The sequence below is a fragment of the Artemia franciscana genome, unplaced genomic scaffold (assembly GCF_032884065.1).
Source record: "Artemia franciscana unplaced genomic scaffold, ASM3288406v1 PGA_scaffold_67, whole genome shotgun sequence".
Taxonomy (NCBI): domain Eukaryota; kingdom Metazoa; phylum Arthropoda; class Branchiopoda; order Anostraca; family Artemiidae; genus Artemia; species Artemia franciscana.
This window is the reverse complement of record NW_027062705.1, coordinates 330,049-346,456: the sequence shown is the minus strand read 5'-3', so window position 1 is coordinate 346,456 and position 16,408 is coordinate 330,049. Positions and strand designations below refer to the sequence as shown.

Here is a 16,408-nt window from a genome sequence, read left to right as displayed (position 1 = left end):
TGCAAAGTAGCAATTGTGGCAAAACTAGGGCCAAATTACTATCCAGCAATATTTTGAGGTGGCCAATTTGTCTTGACCTATATAAGAGCTATATACAAAGTTTCGCTGTTTCAGACGGCATTCTGTCTTTTGGGGCCGCAGTCATCTTTAAAATATGTGTACATTTTAAACTAGGTGAACAGTAATCTTGAAGAATATATAAGCAGTATTTTAACGGTGAAATATTACAGCAAAGGTATCTGACACCACCATAGGACAGCTGTGCCTTCAGAAGCACCCAGGGCATCAAGAAAGGGGCCTGAATCATCCATCATTTTCCTGCTGCAGTGTCACTTTCTCTTTCTGATGAAACAAAGGTGTGCAGGTTTCGTAAAACCTATCGATAGCTCCGGTGCATATCTTGATCTTCCCCACACGGTAAAAAATCCGTTCGTATTTTTATGCTAAATTAGGATGCAGCAACTGACCCTTACGCCAAAAAAGTGTACTCTTAGTAATGGACGCTAATTCAGCGTTTTTCAGTCAGAGAGTTATAGAGAAGGTCTTCTAGCGTACATTGTGATAATTTGTCTCTGCCAATAGCTGTGATCCTGAAAGTACGCTTTTTTCAATGTTAAATGACCCTCTTCTGTTGCGAAACTACAGTTATTTTGCGTACTTTTTCGTTGGTTTAGTGCGAGAGGCGTGGGCTTCCAGTTTCATTCCTTTCATTCTTGCTTATCAGGAATCCTCCGCGTCTCGCTTTTTTGCATATAATTACGCTTCTTTAGTGGAATTTGATAATGTTAGCCATTAGAAGATGGGCAGCTCGTGAAGTTTTTTTTGGGGAGGAGGGGCACATGATTTTTGTGGGGTTGTGAAAATGATTTTCTTGGAGGGAGAAGAGTCCTTAGTTGAAATTTGCAATAGCAGCTAATGCTGTTGGATTAATGAACATATTCGATAGGAATATGTACAACTGTCCAAAACAATATCATTGTTAAACAATTGGCAAATTATAGGCTATAATCTAACAGCTGTATTACAATTAAATCGTTTCCAGTTGTAAACAGGTTGTCAAGCGACTAGAAAATAGTAGTTTGACTGGTGTATAACACTTGGATTCAACTGTAAAGGCTACATCTTAAGACAGGTTCATATTACCTGGGAAAATTTCAAGTGAACTGGCAGAAGAAAAAAAGTGCGAAAAGACCTTGATCCATCGCACCTTACAAAGTTCAAATTCAAAGGGGAAACTTGTCAAAGGAAATCTCTACTATGTCTAGCGCAGTTACTCCTGCCCAGTGTAGTAAAAACGATCCACGAAAACAAAATACAAGACGGAAAGAGAAAAAAAAAAGCATAAATAGTCTCGGCCTATCACTGATCATTACTCTGACTTCGACTAATTGGTATTAACTTAAAACACAATCATCCGGCCAAACACTACGGAAATAGACAAACGAATCAAATTATTTCTCTCTTATTCACATATCCGTATATTTGAATAAGAAATTTTTTGAAAAAAAAAACAAGAAAAAAATATTAGGGCTTGTTTTAAAACGTTCTCACTTTTGCTGATAGGAGGGCTTTCTTCTCGTAGTCCATCTTGACGACATACCTAAAACAAAGACAGTTCCTAAGGTTGCTACAGTCATGAAGGGTTCTTTGTAACAATAAGTAATAATCTAGTAGCAGGATAATGTCTGTATGTATAGCATCAGGTTAGGTCAAGCTATTACTAATATTACTTTGACAAGTACATCAGAAATCTCCAGCAACGGCAATAGCGTAGGCAGAATGTTATTTCCGGAGGAGGACCTAGAACGTAGGAATTGAAACAACATTTCGGATATAAAAGAGGGATGAATCCTTGGCCACATCAGGTAAAATAGATTTAAGATGATTTTGGGCTATGGCAGTTTTAGCAAGTTGGAGGTCGACCAGATGGAATTAGGACAGGTTGCAAAATTAGTCCACCAGAGTCTAAGGAAGTCAGGAAAGATAGCTCGTCATCCCTGAGGTCTTATGCAGGAAAGGAGGGTTGGGGCGATTTATTTTATTTTAAGTTGGGACTAAGGAAGGAATTATTAAAATTTTGGGTGGCGTCGAAGTTTCGCTTGAAAGTAAAGAATTGTATGCTTGAAACAAAAGTTATAACTTGCGAAATTTGAAGGAATCTAAAAGGAATCTAGGCTTTGAAGGAATTAAAGCCTAGCTTGTTGCTATTGGCAGATTCAGTTATACAAAAAAAATCCATTATTCGACTTAATTTGGTTTTTGAATGAGCAGTGTTCGAGCAGACTGGACAACTTGCTTAAAAGAAAAATTTGTATGGTCAAAGATAAAAGTTATTCTATTCGACTAAATTTATATGTATATAACAAACCTCTCCATGACGGTATCTAGACCTTTTTGCTTCCCGTACTCGATACCGAAAACTCAGTATGATGTGAACCATCAGCATTGCATCAGTATGATGCAAATAAGGCCATCAGCATTGTTTGCATTCACAGATTTTCAAGTGCTCTACGTAAACGTAAAGCCCCTACGTAAAGCCCCCCTGACCTGAAAGACAAAAAAAAACTGTTTGGACAGCCTCCCAAGCTTAAAACAGACATGGCAACAGGGGGAAAACATTCTTTACCCCTATAAAGGAAAAACCTAAAGGGCAATAGAACCTGGTTATCAGTAAGATGACTAAGGTAAATCAGGCACCATGAAATTTTCTGCGGCATCAATGGGTCCTCATATAAACAGAAGCTGAATATTCTTGTCAAAGCACGGGAGTTATTGTACTTGAAGATGCAGGAACTTTTATAGAAGTCTATTTAACGAAGTGTCAAAACTAATGATATCAGGTGGCCTGGAAAAGCAATATAATGGCTAACGAATACTGAGTTATGACTTCTCACTGACGACAATGATAATCGGATCAACGGCATCACAGGCATTTTCATCAAGAGCATTTGACTTCATAACACCTTCATACAAATCATGGGCTATGCATGGTGGTAATGTAAGCTGTGTCATATTGGGCAAGCATATTGGACATATTGGGCATATTGTTGGGCAAGGCAGTGAACGCAGAATTGATTTTCACGCTGTTTACAGACTGCTTCCTGACATTCGGATCCTGTAGCTTGTTTAAAGATTCCTCATAGGATTTAGTTTTAGTTCTCAGGGCCGAGTAAAGGGCGATTGGGCCCAATCGGGCCCTGTGTTTTAATTGTCCCGCGCTGCTATCAAAATGAACAATTGATTTTTAATTGTGAAATGTTCTTCAACAATTCTAGTAAGCGTCACTTCTGGAGAGATTTAATTTTCCAGGCTAAAACCAATCAAAAAAACTAGATGATATCAATATTTATCCAAAAGTTAATAGTTCAATAGTTTAATGGCTAAACAGTTACGCAATTATGTTGATTAAAAGTGACGACACTAGGAAAATAGATTTTAAAATCGTTTTTGAAGCATATGCAAAATAAAGATTTAGAATTGTGTACATTTAATTGCCCATATTTGGCTATGTAAATTCAAAAGACATTTTCATAATACCTAGCGGACACAAAAGTAATTAAGGTAAGCACAGAAAAGAAAAAAGCGGACAAAACCGTAAGCTCAAATAAAAAAAAAACTAGCCCATCATAGGAGACAAGATCCAGAGAACGACCCGAGAAATGTAAAATGAGAAATGTTTTAACTGAAAACGAAATACTTACCTTGCGACACGCGGAATTGAACCTCCAAACCTTCGGTTAGAAAGTATGGCTGTATCTACTACCCTTCACAAAATATTAATATTTATGATTCTTCTACAACTTGATTAATTTATTTGAAGCAGTAAACATTTAATGGTTTGTGTACATAATTTAACTACGATGAACGTGAATAAATAACATGATGCCTTTTTTATCCACTTTCGTAATTTAATAATTATTCCTTCAGGAAATCAAATTTTGAGACTCGAAAGGAGCCCCAAAAGGTAAAACAATTCTTATTAACCCAAATTTTAAAAATATATTCCTAAAAATCGGTTTAGTGAGAAAAAAAATTTATAAATAATTTAGTATCAAACAGTTCGTGGTAACGAACTGTAGTAAGGAGCGACCCGGCTCAATAGTAACCAAAAGTCTAAAAAATGGAATTTTGGTACCAATAGCTACATCAAAAGAATCGCATTTTAATGCTGATTTTAAATATATAAGTTTCATCAAGTTTAGTCTTACCCATCAAAAGTTACGAGCCTGAGAAAATTTGTGGTATTTTAGAAAATAGGGGGAAACACCCCCTAAAAGTCATAAAATCTTAACGAAAATCACACCATCAAATTCAGCGTATCAGAGAACCCTACTGTAGAAGTTTCAAGCTCATATCTACAAAAATGTGGAATTTTATATTTTTTGCCAGAAGGCAGATCACGGATGCGTGTTTATTTTTTTTTTTTTGTTTTTTTGTTGTTGTTTTTTCTCCAGGAGTGATCGTATCGACCCAGTTGTCCTAGAATGTTGCGAGAGGGCTCATTCTAACGAAAATGACAAGTTCTAGTGCCCTTTTTAAGTAACCAAAAAAAATTGGAGGGCACCTAGGCCCCTTCCCACGCTAATTATTTTCCCAAAGTCAACGGATCAAAGTTCTGAGATAGCCATTTTATTCAGCGTAGTTGAAAACCCTTATAACTATGTCTTTGGGGACGACTTACTCCCCCACAGTCCCCGTGGGAGGGGTTACAAGTTCAAAACTTTGACCAGTGCTTACATATAGTAATGGTTATTGGGAAGTGTACAGGCGTTTTCAGGAGGAATTTCGGTTGGAGGCAGGGGGTGAGAGGGGTTGTTGGGGGAGCTTTCCATCGAGGAATTTGTCATGGGGGAAGAAAATTTCTATGAAGGGAGCGCAGGGTTTCCTAGCATTACTTAAAAAAAAACAGTGAAAAAGTTTTTTTTTCAGCTGGAAGTAAGCAGCAGCATTAAAACTTAAAACGAACAGAAATTATTACCCATATGAGGGGCTCACCTCCTCCTAATACCTCGCTCTTTACGTCAAAGTATTTTTAGTAATTTGAACTATTTATTCTGCGGCTTTTGCGATTCAGGGGTCATTCTTAATGAATTGGGACAAAATTTAAGCTTTAGTGTAAAGAGCGAGGTTCTGACGAGGGGGCGAACCCCCTCATATATGTAATAAAAACATAAGAATACAAAATTTCTTTACGTGAGCTAATTTATAAGTTACGTATATCTTTTACTTATAAAAAGATTCGTAAAAAATTAAAGTTCTAGTTGCCTTTTTAATTAACCGAAAATCGGAGGGCAACTAGGCTTCCTCCCTCGCTCTTTTTTTCTCAAAACCATTCGATCAAAATTATGAGAAAGCCATTTACCCCAAAAAAATAAATATACAAATTTCGTTTTAATTATTCCTCTGCGGAGAGCCAAAATCAAAACATGCATTGATTCAAAAACGTTCAGAAATTAAATAAAAAAACAAGTTTTTTAAATGAAAGTAAGGAGCGACATTAAAACTTAAAACGCACAGAAATTACTCCGTATATAAAAGGAGCTTTTCCTTCTCAACGCCCCGCTCTTTACGCTAAAATTTTTTTACTGTTTTAAAATGTAGAGTTAAGAGAAAGAGTCAAACTTTAGCGTAAAGAGCGGGGTGTTGAGAAGGAAAAGCCCCTTTCATATACGGGGTAATTTCTGTTCGTTTTAAGTTTTAATGTCGCTCCTTACTTTCATTTAAAAAACTTATTTTTTTATTTAATTAAGACAAGATTTCATGGAACATGCCTTGCGACACGTGGGATTCAACCTCCAAACCTTCGGTCAGGAATACATATGTTATGAATACATAACATGATGCCTTTTATATCCACTTTCGTAATTTAATAGTTGTTCCTTCAGGAAATCGAATTTGGATACCTGAAAGGAGCCCCAAAAGGTAAAACAATTCTTATTAGCCCAAATTTAAAAAATATATTCCTAAAAATCGGTTTTTAGGATGTAGTATATATTACATCATTGACATTTTAGGTCATAAGAATTATCTAAATAGGTCAGAACTTTAAGGAAGAATTCATATTTTTACCAGGGTGGTTGTAAAGAAGATGTGGTGCCATCATGACATAAAAAGAGGCTCATATATATATATATATATATATATATATATATATATATATATATATATATATATATATATATATATATATATATATATATATATATAAATAAGTTGTCTGTCTGTGGATCTGTGGATCAGGTGACGTCATGTTTCTGTGTCGGCTGACGTCATGAAATTAGTTGTCGTCATTTTTGCTTTGACGATGCTTAGTATATTGTAAAACACATTAATTTGGTTAATAATATACCATTTAAAACACCAAAATGAACATGCTGGAGTAGTCACTCGGTGAGAGAGGGTGTCAGAACGGAGAATGAAGGTCCCAGGTTCAAATCCTGGTTAGGCTAGAAAAGGTAAAAAACTAAAAACTAAAAAAAAACTGAAAAAACTAAAAAAAGGCAAAAACTACAAAAAAACTAAAAACTAATAAAAAAAATAAAAAAGCTAAAAAACTAAAAAAACTAAAAAAACTAAAAAACTAAAAAAACTAAAAAAAAAACTTAAAAAAAAGGAAAAAACTGAAAAATAGAAGAGAAAAAGAAAAATAATAAAATTAAGAATAAAATAAAAAAAATAAAAAAGATAAAAACTAAAAAAAAAGTAAAAAGAAAAAACGAAAAAAAACTAAAAAAGCTTAAAAAAAAGGTAAAAACCAATAAAAAACTAAAAAGAAAAAAAGGAAAAAAAAAACTAAAAAAACTAAAAACTAAAAAAAAAACTTAAAAAAAAGGAAAAAACTGAAAAATAGAAGAGAAAAGAGTCGGTAAACCTGACAATCTATTTATATGCACAGACAATGGGACAGCAAAGAATGTTGTATATTTGCAAGTTTTACGTAGTTAAAAACATATATATATATATATATATATATATATATATATATATATATATATATATATATATATATATATATCTATATTCACAGGTGGGACATAGGGACACAACTACAGTGGCGCGTAACTAATATGGCGCGTAACGACTTACGCGCGCGGGGGGGCTTGGGGGTATATATATATATATATATATATATATATATATATATATATATATATATATATATATATATATATATGCCCTGCACTCCAACTCTGGCAGGCTTCTATGTATAGATTCTCACTGTCGCTTGAGTTCTAAACGCACACAATTTGAGCCTTTTCTTGATGTCATGACGTCCAAATGGATCTTAAATTAGAAGTGGTGCCTTTGTATTTTATTTTATTGGACCTTGAACTTTTGCCTCGGCTTGTCTCTTGTCATTATGAAAGACCTATTGCTGAACCTTTTTTTTTTAATTGTTCAGGTGGTGGGACAAAAGCTTCTTTCTCTTCCAGCGATTTATCTAGTCCAGGGTTTTGACTATCAAAGGTACGGAGGGTATTGGCGACCACCTTTATTTATTTTAATTGTTCACATGGTGGAAAAAAAACGTCTTCTTTTGTCTTAGCCTGTCTTTTGTCATTATGAAAGACATGTCACCGAACCTTTGTTTCTTTTAATTGTTTCAGCGGTAGGACAAAAAGTTATTTTTCATCCAACGATTTATCTAGTCGAAATTTTTGATTTTCAAAGGTATGATAGCCATTAATAACCTTATCCATGTCAAAATCCGAAACCCTGTCATCATCGCTATCATTTCCAATTTGTTTTGGTTCGTTTTACCTCGACTTATCGTTCGTCATTATGAAAGACATACCGCCGAACCTTTGTTTTTTAACAAAGGCCTTGTAGGCATTGATGACTTTATCCATGTCATAATCCCAAACCCAATCATCATCGTTATTATTTTCAATTTTGACACGTTTTAATTCTCGCTGTCCAAGTTGATTTTCATTGACTCACTCGAATTTTCGGTGTCGCATGTCCTCTAACCGCGTGTGTCTGCCCTTCATTTTCATTTTTGACTAGCTCACACGCTCGATGTCTCATGTCTTTTAACTGCGCACGTCTTTGCTCTTCATTTTCATTTTTAACACGCTTTAATTGTTGTTTTTGCATATCTTCTAACTGCCCGCGTCTTTGCTCTTCATATTCATTTTTGACACGTTTTTATGGCACTTGGTATTAACCAAGTGACATATAGCACTCGCCAATTCTGTCGGTCTGTCGGTCCCGGTTTTGCTACTTTAGGCACTTCCAGGTAAGCTAGGACGATGAAATTTGGCAGGCGTATAAGGGACGTGACCAGATTAGATTAGAAATAGTCGTTTTCCCAATTTGACCATCTGGGGGGAGTGGGGGCCGGTTAATTCATAAAAAATAGAAAAAATGAAGTATTTTTAACTTATGAGCGGGTGATGGGATCTTAATGAAATTTGATGTTTGGAATGATATTGTGTCTCAGAGCTCTTATTTTAAATCCCGACCGGATCTGATGACATTGGGGGGAGTTGGAGGGGGGAAACCTAAAATCTTGGAAAACACTTAGAGTGGAGGGATCGGGATGAAACGTGATGGGAAAAATAAGTACAAGTCCCAGATACATGATTGACATAAACGGAACCGATCCGCTCTCTTTGGGGTAGTTGTGGGGGGGGGGGGGGTAATTCTGCAAAATTAGGAAAAATGAGGTATTTTTAACTTACGAACGGATGATCGGATCTCAATGAAATTTGATGTTTAGAAGGATAACGTGTCTTAGAGCTCTTATTTTAAAGCTTGACCGGATATGGTGACATTGGGGGGGGGGGTTGGGAGAGGGAAACTTAAAGCTTGGAAAACACTTAGAGTGGAGGGATCGGGATGAAACTTGGTGGGAAAAATAAACACAAGTCCTAGATACATGATTGATATAAACGGAACCGATCCGCTCTCTTTGGGGTAGTTGGCGGGGGGGGGGGGGGTTTCTGAAAATTAGAAAAAATTAGGTATTTTTAACTTACGAACGAGTTGTCGGATCTCAATGAAATTTGATATTTAGAAGGATATCATGGCTCAGAGCTCTTATTTTAAACCCGACCGGATCTGGTGACATTGGGGGGGGGTTGGGAGGGGGAAACCTAAAACTTGGAAAACACTTAGAGTGGAGGGATCGGGATGAAACTTGGTGGGAAAAATAAGTACAAGTCCTAGATACTTGATTGACATAAACGGAACGGATCCGCTCTCTTTGGGGTAGTTGGGGGAGGGGCTAATTCTGAAAAATTAGAAAAAATGAGGTATTTTTAACTTACGAATGGGTGATCGGATCTCAATGAAATTTGATATTTAGAAGGATATCGTGTCTTAAAGCAATTATTTTAAATCCTGACCGGATCTGGTGACATTGGGGGAAGTTTGGGGTGGGGGAACCTAAAATCACGGAAAACGCTTAGATTGGAGGGATCGGGATGAAACTTGGTGGGGTAAAAAATCAGAAGTCTTACATACGTGATTTACATAATTGGAACGGATCCACTCTATTGGGGGAGGGGTAATTCTGAAAAATAAGAAAAAATGACGTATTTTTAACTTACGAAGGAGTGATCGGATCTTCATGAAACTTCATATTTAGAAGGACCTCGTAACTCAGATCTTTTATTATAAATCTCAACCGGATAAAGCGTAAATGGGGGGGGGGGCAGTTGGGGGGACCGGATATCTAAGAAAATACTTAAAGCGGTGAGATCAGGATGAAACTGGATGGGAAGAATAGAAACCTGTCTAAAATACGTGACTGACATAATCGGACTGCATCTGCTCTCTTTGGTGGAATGGGGGGGGGGGGATAATTTTGAAAAATGAGGTATTTTTAACTTACGAAAGGGTGACCAGATCTTAATGAAATTTGATATTTAGAATGATCTTGTGCTTTAAAGTTCTAATTTTAAATTCCGACCAGATCCTGTGACATTGGGGGGAGTTGGAGGGGGAAACCGAAATTTTTGGAAAACGTGAAAATTGGGGTATTTTTATCTTATGAATAGATGATCGGATCTTAATGAATTTGATTTTTAGAAGGAATTCATGTCTCAGAGGTCTTATTTCAAATCCCGACCAGATCTTTTGACATTGGGGGGAGTTGGAGGGGGAAATCTTGGAAAACACTTGGAGTGGAGGAATCGGGATGAAGCTTGGTGGATAAAATAAACAAATGTCCTTGATACATGATTGACAGAATCGTACTGGATTCGCTCTCTTTGGGGGAGTTGGGGGGAGGGGTTCAGTGATTTGGCGAGGTTGGTGCTTCTGGACGTGCTAGGACGATGAAAACTGGTAGGCGTGTTAGGGAGCTGCATAATTTGACTTGATAAAGTTGTTTTCCCAGATTCGACCATTTGGGGGGCTAAAGGGAGAGGAAAAATTAGAAAAAATTAGGTATTTATAACTTACGAGTGGGTGATCGGATCTTAATGAATTTTGATATTTAGAAGGACATCTTGACTAAGAGCTCTTATTTTAAATCCCGACCGGCATTAAGCCTCTTATTTTCCGTTTTAAATCAATCTACTGATTCATAGAATTTTGTTAGAGCTCATACCAAATGATCTCTTGGCTCTTAGCTCTTCTCGCCTCGTCACAAGTGCCAAATGAGCTCTTAGGTCAAGTTTGGATTTTAATTATTTTAGACAATTTAGCAATGGCCTTTGCTTTAGCTGTCCGTATTGGTGTTGCCGTAATTGATGTTCTTATCACGTTTGACAGTTCAGGTGTTGGTTCCAAAGAATTTAATATATTCTCTGAGGCCAACCTGACTTTTATGCATAATAATGATAGATGATAATAAGCTTACCTAAGCTATGGATGTAAGGTGATTGATTTTTCTAACGATGATTTCGACAGGACCTGTGCCTGCCATCATTAGGTTAAATTCCTTTTTTTTTATTATTCTAGCTTTCTTCCTAAATAGGAGAGATAGATCTTTGACTTGTTTGGCCATATACCCTCCATAGTTATTTGTAATATATTCTCTGAGGCCAACCTGACTTTTATGCATAATAATGATAGATGGTAATAACCTTACCTAAGCTATGGATGTCAGGTGATTGATTTTTCTAAAGATAATTTTGATAGGACCTGTGCCTGTCATCATCAGGTTAAATTCTTTTTTTTTAATTCTAGCTTTCTTCCTAAAATAGGAGAGATAGATCTTTGACTTGTTTGTCCACATACCCTCCGTAGGTATTTGTAATATATTCTCTGAGATCAACCTGACTTTTGTGCATAATAATGATAGATGGTAATAAGCTTACCTAAGCTATGGATGTCAGGTGATTGATTTTTCTAACGATAATTTCGACTGGACCTGTGCCTGTTATCATCAGGTTAAAAAGAATTTAACCTGATGATGACAGGCACAGGTCCTGTCGAAATTATCGTTAGAAAAATCAATCACCTGACATTCATAGCTTAGGTAAGTTTATTACGATCTATCATTATTTCCAAAGAATCATCATTTATAGCAACTGCGAGTGCAAATTTTCATTTTTGGGGCCTCCCAACAGACATTATATTGTATAGGTAACTGTTGTATCGGAAACTCAACAATATTATCTATTCTATGAATGACATTATATAAGAAATGCTTAAATGATGTCATAAGAAAAGCTTATATGATGTACTAACATAGTATATGACGTCATTGGAAAAAACCAAATTAAGGCTCTGAAAGAATTTTCTCATGCTTATGACCTGTCTAGATTGTTTTTTTATGCGACAATATCCCAAGATATTAATTTTCCCGGAAAAATATTGAGCTTTTTTCCAGAACATTTATTAATACATACACAATTATTGCTCACTTATAAACACAGTATATACAATTTAGCTATATCGCCTAATATTTAAATTTGTACTTACTCAAATTTCTTTCAGCTCCTTTCCCGTGTTAACAATTTTCAAACTGAAAGAAATTACCCTGGGTGGTTGACAACTTTGCTCGAGACTTGAGTCCCGATCATCAGGAAATCAATGTTTTTATTTTGTTCACTTTTAATTTTCCACTGATTAGCGATTAGCTCCTCCCAGAACGCTCGACGAGTGTAACCATATAATCAAGCAATGTAAATGTACACATATTGACGTTAATTTGCGCTTAAATGCTAAAACAGCGTACTGTCTCGCTAACCCAACAACTAGAGAGTTCGCTGAACGAACGTGAATCAACGCTGCCAACATGAAAGCATGGTTTTTTTACCCCGCAGCTGTGATTTTCTGGTGGCTGCCTTTATAACGCAGCTTTCGGGTGTCCATGGTCGTCCATGCGGAGCTTAGGTCCCAAATTTTTCCGTCGCCGCACTATGGCAGGACCAATCATTAAATATTGCCGCTTAATCTTACGGCTTTACTGGTTTGTCGTCTTCTAAGACTAGTGAATATTCAATACTCTATGGGGTTTGAGATAGTAAGCTCTTTGAACCATGATATGGTTTTCAAGGCTTCCTTGAGCTTGTCATTTCGGAAAGTTATTCCATCTAATGGCAAAGTGTTAATAAAACTATTAAGCCTGAAAATTCGTTCTAAAATGCATTGGTCTAAAATTTAGATATTTTATCCCCCCCCCCATGAAGCCGTTAATGATTTAAGAAAGCTTTTGTGGAATATGTAGTTTGGAGCTGAATTAGTTTAATTTTAATTTGTATGTAGTACTCAAAGTTATGTGATTTTGTAATTTATCTTGAGGTATTGAAACCTTTTATGGTCTTAAGTTTGGTTATGTCCCAATAGCTACTACAGCATCCATTTATGTTGGTACTTAAAGAACTTTAAAATTTGCCGCTTGAGCTCGATGCGAAAACATCCAGTATTTTCTTTTCCTTTGGCAAGCTCAAAGCTTTTGGCTCCTTTTTCTTGGTAGTAATCTGTTGAGTATTGTTGCATATCACGTACCAATTTCTTTCCTTGTCATGAAAACCTTAAATCACGTATTTTTGATAATACTCCTAATATAGTAGTATAAACAGACAGCTCTTTATTAAATCAGCATAAATACATAACAATCTTTACGATAAAAGAATTTCATTTCCATTCCGAGATCGTCCTTCTTGGAAATTAGTTCTTGCATATCTTTTGTCCTCAAAACAATTTTCCATAGAATGACATTTCTCTTCCCAGTTCTAACAATTTTCTAAATTCTAAATTTCCATTAATTTGATTAGCTTTTCTATTACTGTAAAAGTATTGACGATCCAAACATGGAATTATCTTTTTTTGTTGTTCAGGATAAATTTTATTCACGGCAACATTAAAAAAATCAAAAATAATAAATTGTTTCTTAGATAAAGCTAAGGTAATATTAATTTTTCACAAGGCTATCACAAGCTCTAATAGAGCCCAATTTGCTTCACATGTCTAAAAATAAAAGAAAAACAAAGTAACAAATAATACAGCAAGACAAAGGGAAAGAAAACGCCAATTAAGCATAAAAATGGTCAATAAAAATTTAACGCAAAAGAAAAAAAAATGCCAAGTCCAAGAACTAAAATGAACTTATGTGATAAATGGCTAAAACAGAAACAGAAAAGGTGGGGGATAAAAACAAATGACACAGAGGGAATGCATCTTAGGGCAATTAAATTTGTTTTACAGTTTAACATTGACAATGAACATTTGCTGGTTTAACAATATTTAAAACATGCAAGTCTCGCTTAAGATTATTTGAAATTGTGACACCAAGGAGTTTTAACATGTTTCACAAACATTTCAGGTGGGATAGGGTGTGGATTTCAAGTAATTCATCGTCATTATATTTGATTGAGTGGAATTTACTTTCATTTTTAGGTTCTTAGCTTCATCTGAAATATGGGTTAGGACTCCGCGGGGGTCACTTTTAATATTCCTGTGACATACTTCAAGGATCGACAAGTCATCCACGTATTTCCTCCTTTGGGGGAATTCCTTACCAATATCATTATTCATAACTAGAAATAAAATTGGTTCCAATAAAGTTCCTTGAGGAATTCCACATTATGTAGGGAGGGGGTTAGAGAAAATATTTTTGTATTTTACAACTTGAGATCTATTTGAAAGAAACAATATAACAATATTTACTAAGAGAGAATCAAGTTCAAAGTTGACCAGTATTGAGCGAATTAGGGTGGTGTGGACAACCAAGTCAAAAGCTTTTTGAAAACCAACATGGAAATCAACTAAGACAAGGTTCAGCCAAACGTTTGGTTTGTCAAGGTTACTAAAGATGGTATGTATTAAGTGCACAAGGTAATGGGTGGTAGAAGTTTTCCTTAGATTACCAAACTGTCGGACGTCAATGCGTGGGTAAATTTTAACTTTAAGCCAGTCACAGATGAAACCTTCATAAAGTTTGGAAAAAACTGAAGTGAGTCTAATGGGGCGTATGTTGGCGAAAGTCAGATTAGACTGGTGCATTTTTTGGGACAGGTGTTATAAAACCTTATTTCCAGCAACTTAGGAATTTGCTAAATTTGGTGATGTGGTTGAAAATAGACTTTGAACGATGGAAGCAAGGTCCAAGTTCAAATCGTTGGCAGTCTTATTAGGGGGTTCAAGGAGATGAAAATTGACTTCAGAAGGACTTTTTCTGTATATCTCTTTGATTTTTCTATACCATTGCTTAGTCTTGTTAGAATATAGATTTTTGACTTGACTATTATAATGATCAGAACCTGCTTTTCTTATTTTTTTTTCTTTAGGAATTTCTTTAGACTATTAGCCTCAGTAATACGACCTACCTTGAAAAATCTCAATATAAGGCTTATCTGAAGAACACATTTTAATTTTTTTCTCATGAAAATGGGATTCATAATTACTCCTCAATAAATTTTTGAGGGACAAAAGCCTTGCAGCCAACGTCATTTGTTTAATTTACAGTTCAGAGGTCTATAAACGGTTTCAGTAACGGAAAACGACTGCTTAACATTAGCCAGAGGAGATAGGAGAAGGCTAAAGTGGTTACTACCTAGAGGGGGTAGATTGGAGACGGGTTTGTAAAACTTCGAAAGATTGGTGCAAATTAAATCAACAGTAGTTTTGCCTTTTGGGGGTTGGGACCTTTACAGTCTGTTTTAAATTAAAAGCATTACATGTAGACTCAAGTTTTAAATCATTTGCGTCTCCCATCAGGAAAATTCCTGCATTTGGGTATTTTGATAGCAAAAAGTCAGCACTTGCATGTAATTTTTCAATAAAATTTATTTTGTCAGTGGATCTCTGATTAGGGGAGTAATCAGATCTAATTGATAGACAGAATAAGTTCTAAGTATGATCTTCTATGTTAGATCAAAGGGTCTTGAAAAAAAAACTATAATTAAGTAGTGTTTTGCGTTCCGAAGCCCTATGAACTTAAAGTTACATAGAAAGAATCTCCTTTTTGTGGTAGTTCTAAATATGAAAAAAACATTAAATTTAAAGTTAACCAACGAAACTTACGAGTCGGAGAAAATTGGACTTATTTAGGAAAAAAGCGAAAACGCCCTTAAGAAGGGGAATGATCTTGATGCAAATTATACCATCAAATTGAGCATATCAGATAACTCCCTTCCTGTTTTCAATGTCCGATCTGCAAAATTGTGAAATTTTGTATTTGTCTGTTATAAAGGCAACGATTTGATACTGCATTTAGTCACTTCATATTATTTAATTACAAAACTATTTAACACGTACCATTAATCCAAGTTGCCGCCCAAAGAACGACACTAAAGTACTTGGTACTTATGATCACATAGATCTCTCTTAGTAAACAAATAAAACCAACAACAAACAAAAAAAGAAACAAAACAACCAAATTATGACATGTGTTCTCTCATTTAAATAAAAATGAATATGCAGAAAAGCATTAGATAACCCAAAAAATAAAACATCTAGGAGCAAGACCCAAAAGAAAGTGCTTTTTTACTTTTGAATCCGCTGCCCGAATGCTCTGGGAGAGAGCTCCTAACCTTAGGACCTAGAAATTTGACAGAAAACCCTGCTGTAACTCAACTTCTGTGTTCAGTGCCTAAATTATCTGTATTGCGAATTCTGTAACTTTCAAGGGATATATTTTCTTTTAAAAAATACGAAGTACCTCAAACAATTCCAACAAAGATCAGAGAATATCCCTGCTTTTCAAATACAAAGCACTTTGAGTTTGTTAATACCCACCGCAGCATCATTAACATTTTCCACGGATTCACCATTAAGTTACACCACTTTGTTCTGAAGAATTTGAACGCGTTTAAAGTTCGAATAAAGGTTGCTAGACTACAGCACACATCCGTATGAAATACAAGAGTGGATTAAAGTGTAAAATAAAAGTAATAAATTTGTGATGGTAAAAAAATTCTTAAAACCACGAATTGTTCCAAGTCCTCCTACAATCTTTATTGCAACAATGTCACTATGTCATTTTTTTATGAAGTGTTAGCTAGACCTA

At 35.5% G+C, this 16,408-nt stretch overlaps 1 protein-coding gene and 1 long non-coding RNA gene across 2 annotated transcripts in view; one reads left to right on the top strand and one right to left on the bottom strand.

Annotated features, from left to right (window-relative positions):
- Positions 1–16,408, top strand: part of LOC136042136 (sorting nexin-33-like) — a gene marked incomplete in the record, with an annotated part of 238,796 nt that overhangs the window by 159,798 nt on the left and 62,590 nt on the right.
- Positions 1,452–14,863, bottom strand: LOC136042138 (uncharacterized). Its single transcript, XR_010621183.1, has 2 exons — positions 14,727–14,863; positions 1,452–1,600 (listed from the first exon to the last, which is right to left on the bottom strand). It is a non-coding gene; the product is annotated as an uncharacterized LOC136042138 (long non-coding RNA).